Here is a 6,980-nt window from a genome sequence, read left to right on the forward strand (position 1 = left end):
CTACCCTGCTGAGGGCCAGCTTTCTTTGACAGTTTACCACTTTTGCAAATAAACATTCAAGTGTTAAGACAGAATCTGCCATCTTCAGTTTCTTCCAACATGTTGACATAATTACACCTTATTCTTATTTAGTATTTTCACAGTTTGACAAACTGTTTTGGAAACTGTCTCTGAGAACTGCTGTGTTCTCTGCTGTTCTCTGTGGCAGTCATGTGCATGCTGAACTTCCTCCATCACAGCATCATCCTCCCCATCTTTGAAGAATGTTTTTCTGTGCATGGGTAGCAAGCTCAAGTCAAGTCTCATTAGTAAAATTAACACTGCATTGCTGTAGGTTATACATTTAAACCATGTGAATCGAATTGCCTCCGAGCACAAAAAGGTACATAAAATCAAATGTTTTATATTATTTTTTTCATCAGGCCCAATTAAACAGACACATTCACAAATGACCTGTTACATTTTAATATGCTAGAAGAATCAAAATGATTTTTTTTAATGATGTGCCTTAAGGGTTAACAGACTTTTATAAAAGACCATTTCTTTTGTCCAATCAAAGAACATTCATGTTCTAAAGTGAAGCTAAAATCAGCGTTATCAGTCACTACAGTCTCTCTCTACTGCCACCTAGAATGTAGTAAACTCTTAGATTTTGAGACCAACTTTGGATATGCAAAAGCATCGACATCGTTATGTCATGATGCTTATCAAGTCTTGTCATTTGTGACATGAGCTGTGTCAGAGACTTAAATTGTGAAATACCATGACAAACAGGTCTATTCAGCTTCCCAAACTTTGAAAAAAGGTTGTACCAGATCAGGACAATAAAGAAAGGCGAAACATTAATTTTCAAAATAGTAATGCATTTCCTCAAAAGCTAAAAATAGGCCTATAACAAAATAGAGCCTGTACATAGACAAAATTACAGACTACACCAGCTACAAAACATATATTGCACATTACCCCTTCAACAGTAAATGGTATTTTCAAACTCAATAACTAAACAAAAAATATTAATACAATTACAGGAATAAAGCACTGAAAGAAATAAAAAAGAAACATGCAAAATAATCAAATCAACAAAATAGCAAAACAAAACATGAACGTAAATGACAATCTGCATGCAAAGAAAAACGACAAGCAGCAAAATTACTAAAGGACTCAGCTGCCACGTGCCAGGTATCTGCAGGTCAGGCGCGTGCACCCGGAGGCCTCAAGAAGAGGAAGAGAGCCGCGGAAGATTCACGGCCAAGGCCGCAACAACCCATGATCTAAAGCCAAAATGTAATGTCAGTCATGGCACTATGCCCAAAACAAGTTGGACAATGAAGTCGCTTAGCCCGTGAAAACCCCGAGCCCACGACTCGTGACTGAGCACACGCACACCCTGCGGAACAGGCGCGAGATCACACAACCTAACCGCGACTCTGAACCAAAGACGGGCCCGATTACAAAGAGCCAGTCTAAAAGCCAGACAAATTAAGACCACAAAACTAACCTGGATACGATGGTGGGATTCGCAACGTTTCGAGAAGACGCCCAAACGAGACATTGTGGGAGCTCACAGCACGTGGTCACCACAAGGCCAAGTGGAAATGGTACGTGTATGCGCACGCACGGTGCGCACCTGGCTTTAAAGACTACGTTGGTGCCACCCACCGCTCATCTTAAAGGTGAACCTGCACCAACATGCCACACGTTTAAAAAGAAATATTCTGGTGTGAAGGACAAAGAAAAACTTTGAGTTTCTAAATAAACTGAACAGAGGTGCTTTTACTTTGATAAGCAACAAGACTCTTTGTAATGATGCAAGTATCTTAACAGGAAGAGAGCAAGATGTCACCAACACATTAAAAATGTTTTGTTCTGAAATTAACCCAAATTGTTTTATGGAACTTTGAGTTTATTGTCCTTTCACAATGATTTTAGCTCTACTTCCTTTCACTCATGGAATAAGGTTCGATAACAGACTACAGGCCTGAGTCAAGTTTTGAGCCTTCAGACTTGACTTTAGATGTATCCCTGCTCTAACACTGGAACAAGACTATGTCATCATGTTCAAGTTGACCAGAATTTGAGACAACTGGTTTAAATCAAGTCTGAAGGGATTTTATAATTCAGGTCCAGCTATCATTGAGCTGTGCTTCTACTTCCTTTACAGTGCTGACCAATATTAGTCTGTATACAGAAGCTGAGAAATATCACTGGATATTTTCTTTTTTTTATTGGTATTTTTGAATGCTAAAATCAAGATTGACATTTTTTTTTAGTTCACCTATTTATCTGTTTTTATTTTAAATAAAAATGTAAGTGTCAACATGGGATTTGCAATTTTCAGCTTATTTAAAAATTGTATTTACGCCATGATTATTCTCATACTATGCAATAAACCTCTTTTGGAAATAACTTTTTCGAAGTAAAAACTCAATGCTGGATGTCTGCAACTACCCTCATCTCCATCCCAGCATCTCCCTCCTTCTCTGTGATGATTTAGTTCAGGGGCTTGTTTGTGGGGAATACCTCTGTTTGAGAAATGTTTTTTGCCGTCCCAGCTATCATGAACTCTTTAAAAAACAAGCTTTCTGCTACAGACTGAAAAACCTGCTGAAATAAAATCAATATACAGTATGTGTTCCTTTAGGTCGTGAATTAAGGTCAGTGGGTTTTTACACAAGAAATAGCCTTGTTTTTTTTTATTATTTTTTTTTTCCATTAAAGCAGAGGTAAACAGAAAAAAATACCTACACACTGACCTGCAGGTGGGCTGAACTGAATTTTGGCAGCCTCAAACTGATTTCGTTTGATGTATCTTGCCCTTTTCTTCCTTCTTTGCACACCAAAAAACCCACACACTTGCTGAAAACCCACAGGACAAACAGAGGGCATACGCAGACCTGCTCAGACCCAAGTCATGTACCTGCCTTGTAGATTACCTGACATCTGTCTTCTCCCCCCTATACACACTCACTAACACGCACATACACACACAGCTCTATGTCTCCCCCCCTGCCTCTGCCTTTTTCTCCCTTCTTAAGTCAGACAAGCAGCAATCCCAAGCCCACATTCCCATTCTTTGCAACTCTTTGGCTGGCTGACCTTCGAGCAGCGAGGACAGATCAGAGACAGACAGGGTGGGAAAAGAAGCTGCTATTCATCTTCTGTCGGCGTGCCAGGCCGGCCAAACAAGCTTGGGGAAACAATCCCTAGCTGGGGAGAGCTGCAAGCATCACCAGCCTGAGTGGCACGATCCGTCAAATTACCTGATCTTTCTGGGCTATGGGCTGGCTCCATATTGGGAGGCTGGCTGCAGGCCTGTGATTGAGAGCAGACACGCACACACACACACTCTCACACACCAACCCATAAGTCCGCCGTTGTCACATGGGATCGCAATTTTTTCCATGACATTTATTTTTGGCAAAGTGTTGTCTTTCTGTTTGTAAGGCCTTAATGTGTTTGACCTTGCTTTACCCGAGAGTCTCTAGAAAACCTCTCTCCTCCACCCTACTTAATGAAAAAAGAAAAAAATATTTCAGTTTAATTTTTTGGGGATCTGCCAATTCTTTTTGCTTATATATATATTTTTTTTTACTTATGTAAAAGAAAAACTGTCCTACCTTTCCCACTCTCAATTTTATCTCCATCTTTGTGGTTGCATAATGCCAGTAAGCTCTGTAGCTTAAATTTTTTCCCTTTACCGCCCTCCTCCTTTCTCCTCTCCCATACTTTTTACTCTTTTTATCTTGGTATTATTTGCTTCTTTTTACAGAAAAAAGTTGCACCTCACTTCAGATTCATCGCTTGCATTTTTTTTCCTTTTTTGATGGTAATCAGTTTTCAAATCAGTGCAGTGTCAAGAAAAGTGTTAGTAAGTTGTGTGGATCTCTCTGCCTTAATCTGCAAGGAGGTGGAATGGTTTTGGTCTGCGCAGAGCGCACTACTTTGCAGTAGATTTATACTGCAAGGAAAACTCAAAAGGCGAGAAGATTTACATTTAAAAAGCAGAGCAACTAAAATAAAAATAATTTTAAAAAAAAGTTCAAGCACTAAGGACACAACAAAGGTATAGTATTGTCATGAATGACTTGTAGACTTAGCTCTTCACACTTATAAAAAAAACTTTCTGTGCAACATTCAGAAATATGCAAGAATGCAAGCAACTATCAACAAAGTTGAAAGTGGCAGGAGAGGATGAGGCTGCGCTTAGAATGCAGAACTTGACTATCAATGAATAACAAATTGATCAGGCATCCATTATCTAAACCCGCTTATCATTTCAGGATTGTGGGCGGCTGGCGTCTGTCTCCAGCAGTCATTGGGTGAGAGGCAGAGTACATCCTGCACAGGATCCAGAGCCTTCGCAGAGCCGTCCAGTCTGCCACAAATCCATTTTATATTTTCTAGTAAAAGAGGAATGTTTTTATCAAGAAAATGTTCTGCTCTATGATTAGTGTGAAAGATGTCCAGGTTATATTATTTCCTACGCCACATCATCATTAGATGGAAGTATATATTAGATTTTCAGGGAGCGAGTCAAGATACTTTTCTATGTCAGGAAGATGAATTTTAAAATTGCATAACTCATTAGAAAGCCAGTTGGAACAATGTGTTATGTTTCATACTTTGAAGTATGAAATATAAGGTCATTAGGTTTACTGGCATTAAATATTATTGTCCTCTGAAATTCAAAATAACCCTCTTAAATTATTGTCAACTTTCGGTTGTTCAATGCTAGCAGATGACTCTGAAATCAGAAATCATCAAAGACATTTCTACAATTTCTGATGATATCGTTAATAATTTTTTGAATGTCATTGTTGACAGATTTATGTATCTATATGTTTGACGTATTTAATGCTTGTTGGAATCTAAGGTGGTCTTATTGTCAGTAAGGCTGTAGAAATGCTCTTTTATGGTTTCACCAACAGAATAAAGATGAAGCCAAAATGTCTGTTTTGTGTAGAATAATACATCTGATCCCTGACGAGTCTAACTATATACCAGCTTGGATAAAACAAAAAAAGAAAAAACAAATTCTTATTGGCATTTTTCTTTTTTCAAAAAGCTCCGCTTGGTGTCAAGTGATTCATTTTGTATATATTTCCAAGACTATATAGACCTGTCTGCTTTGTTTTACCTTGATAGTCACTTGGAGAAATGGCTGAAGGTCATTATGGTTTACAGGTGTAGAAGCTGCTACTTTACTTCCCCTGCAAGAGAGATGGAAAGCATAAAAAGAAGGGTAAAGAATGAGACTTTTTTACAAGTTTCCTCCAAGGACCTTATCTTACCACAAACTATTAACTGAGACAAAGAGAAAATGAAAAGCCTGTCTGAGTGATTTTTCTTCATAGAGGAACTCAGTTTATGCCTTGACAGCTGCCGCACAGACGGTGTGTAATGGACTTTGTGGTGGATACCTTTGAAAGGTTAGCGACTTAAGACTTAGTTCTTCAAGAATATTAAACCAGAATCTAAATGTGGTTTGACTTCATAGTTAATTCCATCCCAAGTTCTTTTCACACTGTTCAGGCAGAGACTATCCATACCTCTGACCGACTTAGATCTATAGTAATCTTTTGCTAAAATGTTTCTGCTCACTGGATGTAATAATAATATTTTGTGAACCAATCAAGAGTCCTGACTTGAACCTGGCAGAGAATATGGATAGAGTAAAACATCAGGGTGATGGCAAGGAGCCCTTCCATCCTCAACGTTCTGGAAGTCATTACCAAAGGCAAATCCTCAAAATATATGTGGAGGCATTCAACAAGGTAGACAGTGATTAAAAAACAGACTAATGTGATGCAGATTAGGATTTTTCCACAAATAATTAAGAAAGACATACATATTTTTTCAATATACTTACATTCAATGAGATTTAATGATTCTCCCTTTACATCTATCCAATTATTGGTTATACCAGCATACCCTCCTTTCATGGTCACTGGGAGCTTGGTATCTATCTCCAGGGGTCATTAGGCAAGAGGTGGGATACACCTGGACAGGCCACCATCAGCCCATCACCCTTTATATTAATGTATCATCCTTTTTTAAAGCTTTGTCTCATTTCCTATCAGAGACAAACTTCCTGGTTGAATGAAATTAAATATATATCCTCATGTGACTTGAATAATTCCAGCTTAACAATAAATGTATCCCAAAATCATTTAGTTTTGAGTCCTTCTGAGACTGTAGGTTCGATTTCCTTTGATTTCAAAGAGGATAATCTATCCCAGGCACCAGTCTTTATGACTTTAAGGCAGCACTATGATGTTAAAAGTTAGCTGGCACCAAGAAGGTCTTTGCATTACCTTGGAAAAGTGTCCAGTGGTGCATCGAGAACACAGTGTGCTCTCCATTACGCTTTGTGGAGCCAGGACAGTTCCCTGCCTGACTGACCTTAAGCAATTACATTAAAAAAAATACAAAATAACATCAAAGTGGGTCTGTCTTACAGTGGCAGCACAGGAAGCAAAGGAGTGTGATTTTGGCCAGCCCGGTGGCAGCAGGTGCTAAAGAATTTCAAATAGCAGTGGATCCACCGTCCAAAAGCAGAGTCGGACTTTGTCACGTCCACCTTAGCTGGCAGCACTTTAAGTTATTGTAATCCTGTTGACACACCATCTGCTACACTCATCTCATCCTGCTGCTCTGGCTACTATCAAAAGGATCTCAGCAGACACCAATGAAAAATTGACAATCTCTACACCAATAAATACTGGTCCAAGCTCAGACCTCCTCCTCTGACTAACTGATCCAAACCACCAAGCTGCTTATAAGTGAGATTTTGCTCAGGGAGATTTAGGAAAGGGGTTTTTCAGCCCGCAGTCTAAATATGTACAAGCTGTGTTTGTCCTATTGTGAGAGACATTTTGTGAGCTTAATACCATCTGACAGAACTCACTGAGGTATGTGCACAAAGCTCTGAGTCAAGTTAAAATTCCTCTCATGCACCCGCTTATGCTACTGGTAACCTG

At 39.0% G+C, this 6,980-nt stretch overlaps 1 long non-coding RNA gene across 1 annotated transcript; it reads right to left on the bottom strand.

The window, feature by feature from the left end:
- Positions 1–449: 449 nt before the first annotated feature.
- Positions 450–1,689, bottom strand: LOC106916434 (uncharacterized). Its single transcript, XR_001417985.2, has 2 exons — positions 1,499–1,689; positions 450–1,271 (listed from the first exon to the last, which is right to left on the bottom strand). It is a non-coding gene; the product is annotated as an uncharacterized LOC106916434 (long non-coding RNA).
- Between the last annotated feature and the right edge of the window lie 5,291 nt (positions 1,690–6,980).

The sequence above is a fragment of the Poecilia mexicana genome, unplaced genomic scaffold (assembly GCF_051168715.1).
Source record: "Poecilia mexicana isolate PSO_F unplaced genomic scaffold, ASM5116871v1 scaffold_16, whole genome shotgun sequence".
Lineage (NCBI taxonomy): Eukaryota > Metazoa > Chordata > Actinopteri > Cyprinodontiformes > Poeciliidae > Poecilia > Poecilia mexicana.